The 10925-nt window shown below is 40.9% G+C and overlaps 1 long non-coding RNA gene across 1 annotated transcript in view; it reads right to left on the reverse strand.

Moving 5' to 3' along the window:
* Positions 1-4923: 4923 nt before the first annotated feature.
* LOC111867045 overlaps positions 4924-10925 on the reverse strand; it is a 264491-nt gene continuing 258489 nt past the window's right edge. Inside the window, exon 4 of the long non-coding RNA XR_002843278.2 lies at positions 4924-6584. This is a non-coding gene — a long non-coding RNA (uncharacterized LOC111867045). The remainder of the gene's footprint in view (positions 6585-10925) is intronic.

Here is a 10925-nt window from a genome sequence, read left to right on the forward strand (position 1 = left end):
GATAATTCGTGTATAAATTTCCTCTACTTCGAATTGATTCATGTGATCCCCAGTTTCATACTTTCATTGCACAATAATCATGATAAGAATTAGTTATTCTGCTAACAGTTTTACGTTCTATTGCTTTTATTTACTTGCAGGCAAGTAAGGGAAACATTTACAATAGGCCAATCAGTGGCCAGAAGGTCTCATCCGTGAAAACTGAATAATAATAATAATAATAATAATATGGCATGAAGATAATTATGAGGGAAACGAACGCGAAATAAGGAAATATACAACAGCCGTTTATAAGTAACGACTTCTCAAACAAACACGTTTCCACGAAAGCAACAATTGAATACAGAAATGGGAAATTGTGTTTTCTGCAGGGTCCGTGCTGAGATGTTATGCGTAGGACAAATCCATGTGACAGATGATTTAACGTGTTATATGTGTGATACGTAATAATATTATATTTCAGCATCCTGTTACATTAATATCTCACTCACTTCCGTTTATAAATGCAAACACAAATTTTTATTTTAACTTTACGCCCCGGCTATTTTAACACCGAGGAAAGAGCGCATGGTACCAATTGTGTACGTCCAGGTAAATCTTCGCTTGACAAATTTCTCTGTTCCTCTGATCCCTCAGCTCTCTAAACAGCAAATTATTTTGTTATTATGAACATTAATCTTAATTATCCAGAAATATTTGTTTTTTAATTTTGGCGGTAGAAGGGCGTATCGAATGGCCTCAAAATTCTACAAAGGAGTTTTATTACGAAGAAAGCAGTCTTCTGGGATGTGGCACCGTGTAGATGTGGTGTTAACCGACATTTCGGAGGAACATATCGCCTCCATCTTCAGGGTAGAAGGAAGCAGTCTGCTTGTACCGGTTCTAACGGTCTCTTTGCTTGCGGATTTTCTTATTCTTCCTTCTACCCTGAAGATGGAGGCGATACGTTCCTCCGAAGCGTCGGTTAACATCACATCTACACGGTGTCACATACCAGAAGACTGCTTTCTTCATAGTCACCGCCGTGAAAGCTTCAAATCTTACAGAGTTTTATTACGTTAGGTGATGCAGTTAATAAGCAATAGGCATTACATGAGGCCGCTTATTTTTGGATTTCCGAGTCAGCGACTTCTAAAGCAAGTCGGCCGTTCTCTGTGCCGTAGGAAAGCGGACCAGTCAGCGCAATTGCGGAAGGAGGAGGAGCGGCTGGCTCGTGATTTGGGGCCGTGTTCTCTCCTGCGGGATTTGGGTAACTGTCCTAATTTGGGTACTTTCGAGGCTAACTCTCTTCATGTATCTGAGTTACATGTTACATTTTACATGTAGAGTTCCACTTTGGTGGTGAATGGATGCCATCAATATTTCGTAGAAAAGTTTTGTTTATTTTTCAGAATAAAATAGGCATAAAATTACTGTATACATATCCTCAAGATAACCCTCCAAAACGTTGGTACCTGGCTACCAAACTACACGGCTATACGTCCCAACTTTTATTTAATCTTGACACTGCTCTAATGAACTCACAGTTTATATTCATGTTTGTTCTTTCTTCCTTGGCACTACAGTCCCAGTGGGCCTAGGCCTACCTCCATGAATTTCTCCGTTCACTTCGGTTTTTCTAGATCTTACACATTCGGTAGGACTCCTTGGGTGGGTGATCGGCTCGTCGCAAGGCCTCTACCTGTACACAAACATCCATGCCCTGAGTGGGATTCGAACCCACGATCCCGGCTTCCGAGCTAGCGAAGACAGTACATGCCTTAGACCTCTCGGGTACCGTGACCGTCTTTCATGTTTGTTTACTCATTTATAATTATTACTTTATGCAGTTCGTTTCTCTGTGTACATAGTAATTTGCACGGTCTACAAGTAATGAATTTGCGAACGAGTTCCGGAAATCGAAGTAGACAAATATATTTCGGAGACGTTTTCGACGGGCTAAGGGTGGCGTCATGTAATATTGTATTCACGAGCAAGAAGTTATTTGCTCTGCTGAATACGACAGAGCTGCGACACTGACGAATTCAGCTTGTGGAGTGCGGTTCCGACTGATTTATTAGAAAAGTTCTAACTTTTCGGTGAAGCTTGCTGTCTCACACTTCTACCCTGAACACGGAGGCAAAAAGTTCGTACATTTTTTCGCATGCAACAATGCATATCATAGAAGAAAATATTATTTCTAGTCACCGCCATAAGCGCCTGAAATCTCACAAAAGCTGCAAATGTTTATTGTAACAATTAACTAAGGCTCTGTTATTGTGTACGGAAAATTGCATATGTGGCACCCAGTACTTGAATATTAATTCGTACTACGAACAGATGTCATGAACTGGAAATAAAATGTAGTAATTCGGTCTGAACTCTCTTGTAAACGATTACAATTTCCAACAACTTGGAGGTTATTTAATGTAATTATTTGACTCATCATAAAATTGCAGATATATCCACTTAAATGTGGATTCTTTATAGCGCCCTTTACATTGGGACCAATTTTTATAAGAAAATAAAGAATTTCTTCAATTTGAACAAAAATATTCAGCTGTTTAAAATAATTATGCAAAGAAATGTATCGTTTTTATTGTCAGGTTTCATTAATAATGATGCCATGAGCAATGATATCTGAAACTGCCGACAATTACGAAATGAGCGCTGAAGCGAACAGGAGCTTCCGCGATGCGACACGCCACTACACAGAACTGTTCCGGGAGGAAACCATCAGGCAAAGCAATCGGCTCTTGATGCTTTCTTCAGGATGAACGCTTTCAGTTAATCGCAGCCTTAGCTGCTACCTCACCCATATTACAGCCTGTAAGGCCGGGCCTTATATGTTATAAATATTTTGTAATTCATTCTAAATATGTTAATATTTTTAACAGCAGGTTATAGTAGCCGCGCCATCTAAGGCATGGACTGTTTTCGTTCGCTCGGAATCTGGGAACGTGGGTTCGAATCTCACTCAGGGCATGGATGTTTGGTATGTGTATATGTTTATTCTGTGTTTGTGTTGTCCTGTGTTAAGTCAGAGGCTTTGCGACGAGCTGATCCCCCGTCCAAGGCGTCCTACCGACTGTGAAAATGATTACGGAACTGAACAAGAGGCCAGGGCCCTGAATGGGCTGGAGTAGCCCTTGAAAAATTAACTGTAACTATATTTGGAAATTGCCGGTTAGGTAGCCGAGCGGTCTAAGGCATTCACTGTCTTCGCTCGCTCGGAAGCCGGGATCGTGTGTTCGAATCCCACTCAGGGCATTGATTTTTGTGTGCGTTTTTCTGTGTTTGTCTACAGGCAGAGGCCGTGCGACGAGCTGATCACTCGCCCAAGGAGTCCTACCGTATGTGTAAGATCTAGTAAACCGAAGTGAAACGGAGAGTTTCATGGAGGTAGGCCTAGGCCCAAATTGGGGCTGTAGCGCCACAGGAAAAAAAAATAGGAAATTATATATATAGTTTTATTCCGCGCGTTGCTCTTGTACGAACACCTTCCAATACCTACCGTACTAACCTGACGAAGCATAAACCTATTCCTCTAGCTATATTGTTGCCAGGCGACAATTCCGAGCGTTAAACAAGTAATGACTGTAGGAAGCAATTATAATTTTAATATATAGGCATATTCGTTACAGTCTCTGTTAATGGCGTAAAGTGGGATACAATTCAGTCTTGAGAAGCTAGTAACAGCCGAGATACTCAAGGAATTCTTACGGAACCAGCGGGCTCACTGAAATGTTCTTAAGGACCCACCTTTTGTAAGGTAAGCATTTAATATAAGAAATATCAGAAATTGTTAATGAAATCGTGATTTTCATTCTGAATGTAATAGAAAAAGACCAATGGATTATATTTAAACGGTCGAGCAGGTGAAAATGACAAGGTTATATCGGCATACTTTAACATAAGGAACACCCTCCCGAAGTCTGGTACATTCCTCCTGGGACAACCTATATATATATATATATATTAGAAAGTTTGTCATATATACAAATCTTACAAGTACCATCTTCTATAAATAAAATATTGAACTATAATTCAAGATTACTGTTAGCTCTAAGTTAAAGAACTTCGATCCTTGACTCTGGTCAAGTGGGATTTGTGGTGGACAAAGTGGCGCTGGGGCAGGTTTTCCCCGAGTACTTCGGTTTCCCCTGCCAATCTTCATTCCACCAGCTGCTCCACAATCACACTCACCTATCATCGGGGGCTGGTTCAATAGGCCAGAAGTGGCCGCAGTACAAGGAACTCAGTCCCACCCCACTAGCAATAAAAAAAATACGGCAGATTCAGGGACCTTACGTCCCAAAGTCAGAAAGGAAAGCAGAAGAATGAGGAGAGGAAGAAGACGAAAGAAACCAGGAAAAAACACAAAGAAGAGGAAAAACTGAGAAGGAAGACATGTAACATAAACTTTATCTGTGGAGTACATTTTCTCTACTTGACTCCACCCCGTTTAAGCTCTGATTCCTCATGATACAGTTTTTATAAGAGTAACATTCAGTTAATAATTCACTATTAATCGGAACGTAACGTGGCGTAACCAACACTAACCAACGCTCACGGCGCCAACCGTTCCGTCAGTAGTAGCATACATTAACGCCAGGGAATATTAACCAGTTCACGCTGCGATAATAGGATCATCGCAAATGACTAACACTAACCAATAATCGCTGTGCAAATTATTTCGTTGGAAGTAACGCAAACTAACACTAATAAATATACGCTGCACTAGCTGGTTCATTAGACGTGGCGTAACCCTGACAAATGAACGGCGCGTTAATTTCTTCGCCGAAGTAGCGTCACAAATATTAACAGATACAAGCTACATACTTTATTAACATGTCCAAGAACAAGGGTCTCAATTCAAACTGCATGCATACCTCCCTCTCCCCCTCCCCTTACCCAAATTGTTGAAGAGTGTCTAACCTGCCAGGAGTTCGATTCCAGAGCCAAGAACGACATCCTCGGGCAACTGTTGATATCCGCAGCGCAGTCTGTCGGAACGTGGTTGCAGTACTGAGGGTGGAAGGAACGCGTTACTGGACCAGTTGGGTGTCGAACCAAGTCCCAACAAGCAAATATGTCGGCTGCACAGACACCCCCGGGAGGCGGCGCGGCGGCGGCGGTAGAAGCCTGAGGACCCTCCACAACTGACGACGGACGTACCTCTAAGTTGCAGCAACAATGCAATCCTACAGACCGCTGCCTTCACACGTAAGTCACACCTTCAGTTGCCAAGTCACACATACCCCCACAAGACTCTTATGGAATTGTCTTCAGCACAGATAGGATGTCGCCTGTTTTAGTAGGCCTCTTGTAACACACGTATAGAATTAAATGTATCTACAACACAACTGTTAATATGTATTTAATACACTCGTATGATGTTACGGTATAATTCATTGTTCCAAAACAATACACTTATTCTGTATAAACGACATTAAACTTTATTGAATACTCTTGAAACATCAGACATATTTTTCTTCGCACAATAATTTTACTGACTTTCTGCCCCCTAAATTTAACGCTTTAAAGACCGAATTTCTTCGAAATATACATAAAAATCCAGTCCGTACCTCACAGGAAACACATCACTTCTTCGTTACAAAGCTCAAACGGTTAATGCTATCGGGGTAAACGCGAACTCACAGATACACTTTGTCGCCAGAATGCAATAAATATAATTATTGAGTCCGTACCTCATAGGAAACACATTACTTGCCCGCTACAAATTCCAACCGGTTAATTCTGTCTAGAAAAACAGTCATTGTTTATTGTGAGAGTCATACGGAACACACAACTACATTCTATGAGAAGAAAGCAAGAGTTTTATAATATTAATGCAGGCGGTAACTATATAGATCACTGAGCTTTAAAGTGTTGAGAGATATCGGTCTTTTTACTAATTATAATTACATACAATTCAAGAATTTATTCTCTTGAAAGTGCTGTTCGTTAAATAATTTCTTCCACTGATACAATAAAGATCACAGTTGAAGGTCCAGATATAAGATTTCTGAACATAACTTTGTTTCTTAACATCTGTGACACTGCTTACACCTTCGATTAAAAAGTAACTTTGGGATATTAATAATAATATACTTAGTTTGCGGAACAGCCTGTTGTTATATGTTGTTGTTACTGACGGAAAGCAGTGGACTGTCACACGTGTTGGAGCAACATGCCTATACTCTCGATAATAGTGTAACTAAATATTACACGATACGCCGATACACTGATGCGATTCGAAAAACACAAGCAATAACTCAGGGCGTCTTCGCGTTCGTTTAAAAAACTGATGACGATAATGGTGAAGGAAAATATCACTCTAATATCAGTAGTTGTCGCGGACTGTTTCACCGAAATAAGGGTCGGAATTATTTGCAAGAACTCCGCAACTCAGCTTGGTTCCCTGGTGATACTGCCAGTTTAAACACGGATGTCACCTTGTATCACCAGTCACGTTAGTCTGCAGTACATTTCTTCTATCACCAATTTTCGTAATGAAGGAAGCTGATTACCGATGTCAAATTGCTTACTCACTGTCCTACTTGCCTCCGCGTAAAACTTTCTTGAAACATCTCCTTCAGCATCTAGAAAAAAATAAAAAGTAACACAGCATTAAAATATAACAGTGATGTCAAACACTTTCTTTATTAAAATTATTCTCTTCTGAGATGTGACCCTGAATTGAATGATACATCGTCAATACTTTTGAGGAGAACCTGATGTTCTCATCATGTGCCGTGAAGGAGGAGGCAGCAAGTTCGTCCGAAACATTTCTACCCATCTACTACGTCAGATTCCGCAAGGTGGGAAGACTCAAAGGCATTCCCTTGGGAAGAACAGATGTTGCTCGCTCTACAATTGCATTAAAACCTCAAAGCACGCAGTCTAACGTTTGTTGGACATGAGGCTCTCAAAGCTGTGAGGTATAACGCCGTGTACTTTGGTAGAAGTTTGCCGATATCTTCTCCGAACTTGTTGCCACCAGAGAAGGCCCTGAGAGTTGACTGCGCTCGCTATTTGACAATGAAAATGTAAACAATACGTTATTCTGAAACGTCCAAGAACGTCTATCAGATTACGTGTTGTCGTATTGTAGCGTGTATTGTTTTTTTAGTGGAGAACTTTCCGAGGGTAAAGTAGCGTGCGTCTTTTATAATATTAGAGAATATTTGCATGTTTCTTAGCTCTCCAACGAAATTATTTGCCTCCGAAACTCCCAGAGGAAGCGTTAACTTCGGGTCTGCGGGAACCATCTCAAGGAACAAGGTCAGATGGTGGCACTGAAGGTCGAAGGAAGGGCATACAAGCAGACGAGGGCCTGATTACTGCACAAATTTTTAACTTACATTTGTGGGCCCGTTGTTATCGTTTAATTCATGTTCATTTTCAGTTCCTGTCGGCGCGTACTCCTATTCCTTAAAAGAAAAATGTTATTATTCTAGTACCATTTTAATGTCTGTAATTCCAGTGTCTATTAGAGGTTTATACAAAACTTCTCAGTTAAACTCTTTTAGCTTATAAAACACTAAATTTCATCGCTATTAAAAGATGAACACAGCAGATGCATAAACTGTATTAAAATTCCTTCGTTATCGCACACTTAAAACTTTAATTATTCCCCAATTCCCTTCAAATAAATTCAATTCCAAAATAATCTACAAAATATGTGAAGTTTATATTAAAATTTTAGTTATTTTCAACGCTTACGGGGGCTAAACAGTAATGTTGACACGGTAACAAGACTGTAGTTGCAACACGGCAGGCCAATAAACTGCAAAATAATTAATCGTCTAAGAATTGTCAGGCGGGCAAGCCTCAGAGCCATAGGTAGAGGCTAGATAATGTGATAAACTGAAGGCGCCAATAAGGGGTTTCCCATTCTTCTCGGAAACAGCGAGTTCGATATTGTCGCTATAAGTCATTGCCGTGGAATTCGACTTGAGAAATTAACGTTATCACGTGAAATTCTCACGAACAGGGAAACAAGAAAACAGGCTCGGCAACTAAGATTTCAAAATTCTCAGTATGATTTACAAAGAGATGAACCTGAACCAGTAAACTAAAATGGAGTCTACTTATACCAACTTGTGACAAATAACTTTTTTATTTTATGAAGTTGCCTAAAGTAAACATTCCTTCTACGAGGCAGATTGTGTGGAGTATTGAACTACAAAGTCAAGTAGGCCAGGGTTTATTGAGGAATTCGTTCCAATAGTTGAGTTTGGAATTAAAATGAATCAGAATTACTGGGTTTTTGGACCTTGTCCAATGTCAGGTATTCTAGAAACTATAGAATACAACGTTTCGGCAACTGGTTCCGTTTCCGTCCTCAGGTAAAGAGGAAGAAGACACCTACTCTGTTTGGGTCCCTTATTAACAGCTAACCTAATTCACTGTGATTGAGGTAAGCTCTTTCTAAGGGACCCAAAAGAGTAGGTATTCACCTGAGGACGGAAACAGATCCCGTTTCCGAAACGGTGTGTTTTATAGTTTCTAGAATACCAGACATTGGACAAAGTCCAAAAACCCAGTAATTCTTGAGCATTATACACCACCGTCAGAACCCTTTAGAATCTAAAATGAATCAGTACCTTCCCAGAAGCTTGGTTTTAAATGCCAAAGAACGCCTAACACAAACATAAAATACATAAAGTTTGCTGCAATTATAACTAAGTAGATATAAATAGGCTTAAGAAGTGTAATATTACATTTTTACAAACTAACGAAATTTCGTAGTCAAACCGTCTAAAATATCTACGAAAGACACATACAACTTTCTGTCCGCTTGCTCTGTAAAAAGGAACGTTATGTTAAGACGTCAGGCTTCAGAATTTAACGTTAAAACCACCTACGTTCGTGGGAGATTGCAGCAAAGGGCGTACATTGTAAGGAGCATAACTGATCACCGATATAAGATAAAATGTCCGAAACTAGAGAAGTTATTGATTAAGGGGGAAAATATAAAAAAATTGGTAAGTGGAAAGCGCAAGGACATTTATAAGGTGCATGAGCTCACATTTCCTTCGGTTACCACTTCGTATTTTCATACTCCATACACCATCTGATTCAGGGTCAATGACCTAGCCAACAACACATTCTTTCTTGTGAACCACCACCTGGGGCTACTAACTTGAAGAAACACTAAGAATTCCAACTACCGAGTCACAGGGTGAATAAAGAAGTGTCTGTATCTACCCTAACACACAAACACACATACACTTCCACGAGACATCCGAAAAACAAAACAAAACGGCACGAAGTTCGTTTTCCGAGAAAAAAAAATTGCCGCTGGAAGTATTTTCTCCAAATCGCTTTGGGGCACAACTTTTGTTGGACGTGAAGGCTTGAGGGACGTCGGTTCAGCCTCGAGCCCGGTCGCCACTGAGACTGCGAAGTCTGGAAAATATTGCTTTGGGGTAATCAATGTTAAACCCCCCCTCAGCTTCAGCTACTGAAGAAGTAAGCGCTACCGGGGGTGGTGACGAGGGGGACAAACTGGAGGGGTACATCCGAAGAGAGGGGAGTAATCTTATCCCCCACCAGCACCACGCTTTCCACTACCATCGCACCCGAAAAATAATAATAAAGCACTCACACATCCACGTAAGGATAGGCAGCCATCCATGCGCTGAGGCAGAGGTCGTACTAGTAAAGTGAGTGATATGCCCGCGCTCCACGCCCACCCTGAGGGTACGGGGGGGTGCCACCGCCGTTACGCCGAACAGGCGGCTGAGAAGAGCGCGCAGAATCTACCGGCAGTGGCGAACCTCCACGACTGCCCTCCCCTTCCTCGGTACAGACGTGAAGCAAAAGGAACGCAATCCTTAAGGATTTGGTGGGTGAGTGAATCATTTGCACGGAAATAACAGTTTGCGGTCTCCATTGCAGCTTAACAAGCCACAGACGGTTTGTTTATGTTTGGACCCCCACCACGGGGGTGTCGCAACACAGCAAGCAGTGTTCATGCCTGGATATATAATTGCACAAGTAGAAACTTATAATGTAAGCTGTATAATTGGGTCAAGACCAGAGCTCGTTTCTGGCCACGACATCCAAGAAATGCGTTAATTTCATTCAAAACATTTCCCCTCCATGCCTACTTAAGATCTGTCAATCAGGCAGGGACACACAAGGTTTCAGGCAACCAGACCTATTGTGTTACCACTGTTATCATGGTCAGAATACCACTGCTACGGCTATGCCTGCAGGTGTTACTCACAGGCCAGAAAGTTGGGTCTGTGGAATGACAGGCCACGATTACGAGTGTCTCATGGATGCTATGAACTTTCTTTTTTCATTGGCAATTTCACTAAGACGCTTAGATACGCAGTGTTTTATTTATCTGGTAACGTTAGTCGCAATTAATATTATTATTATTATCATCATCTCTTGTCACAGGTTTTTTTCCTGGGATTCCTTTTCTTGAACCAGTGATGCACTTCACCACTCAGGCTTCAAGCTTTGCACTGTAGCACTTTCCGTAGTATGTGTGATGTTCCCAGGATAGCTGTTTTTTTTAGCGAATCTATGGAGTACTTACCAGGAATTAGTTCCAAATATTTTCTCAACCCTCTCGTGACTGTACCCGTGGCTCCAATAATTACTGGTATCACAAAACATTTCATGTTCCACATTCGCTGAATTTCGATGCTTAAATTTTTATATTTTAATTTCTTCTCTGCTTCTTTTTGTACTACATTCCTATCCGATGGTACTGATACATCTATAAGTATGCAAGTTTTCTTTTGCTTGTTTTTAATTATTATGTCTGGCCTGTTTGCCAGAACCTCTCTGTCTGTTTGTACGCCTTGGTTCCATAACACGGTTATATCCTCATGTTCACATACTGACTTAGGCACGTGTGAGTACCAGTTGTCTGGTACTTCAATTCCAAATTCTTTACATATTGAGTAATGTAAATACAT

Source organism: Cryptotermes secundus, unplaced genomic scaffold (genome assembly GCF_002891405.2).
Source record: "Cryptotermes secundus unplaced genomic scaffold, Csec_1.0 scaffold125, whole genome shotgun sequence".
Taxonomy (NCBI): domain Eukaryota; kingdom Metazoa; phylum Arthropoda; class Insecta; order Blattodea; family Kalotermitidae; genus Cryptotermes; species Cryptotermes secundus.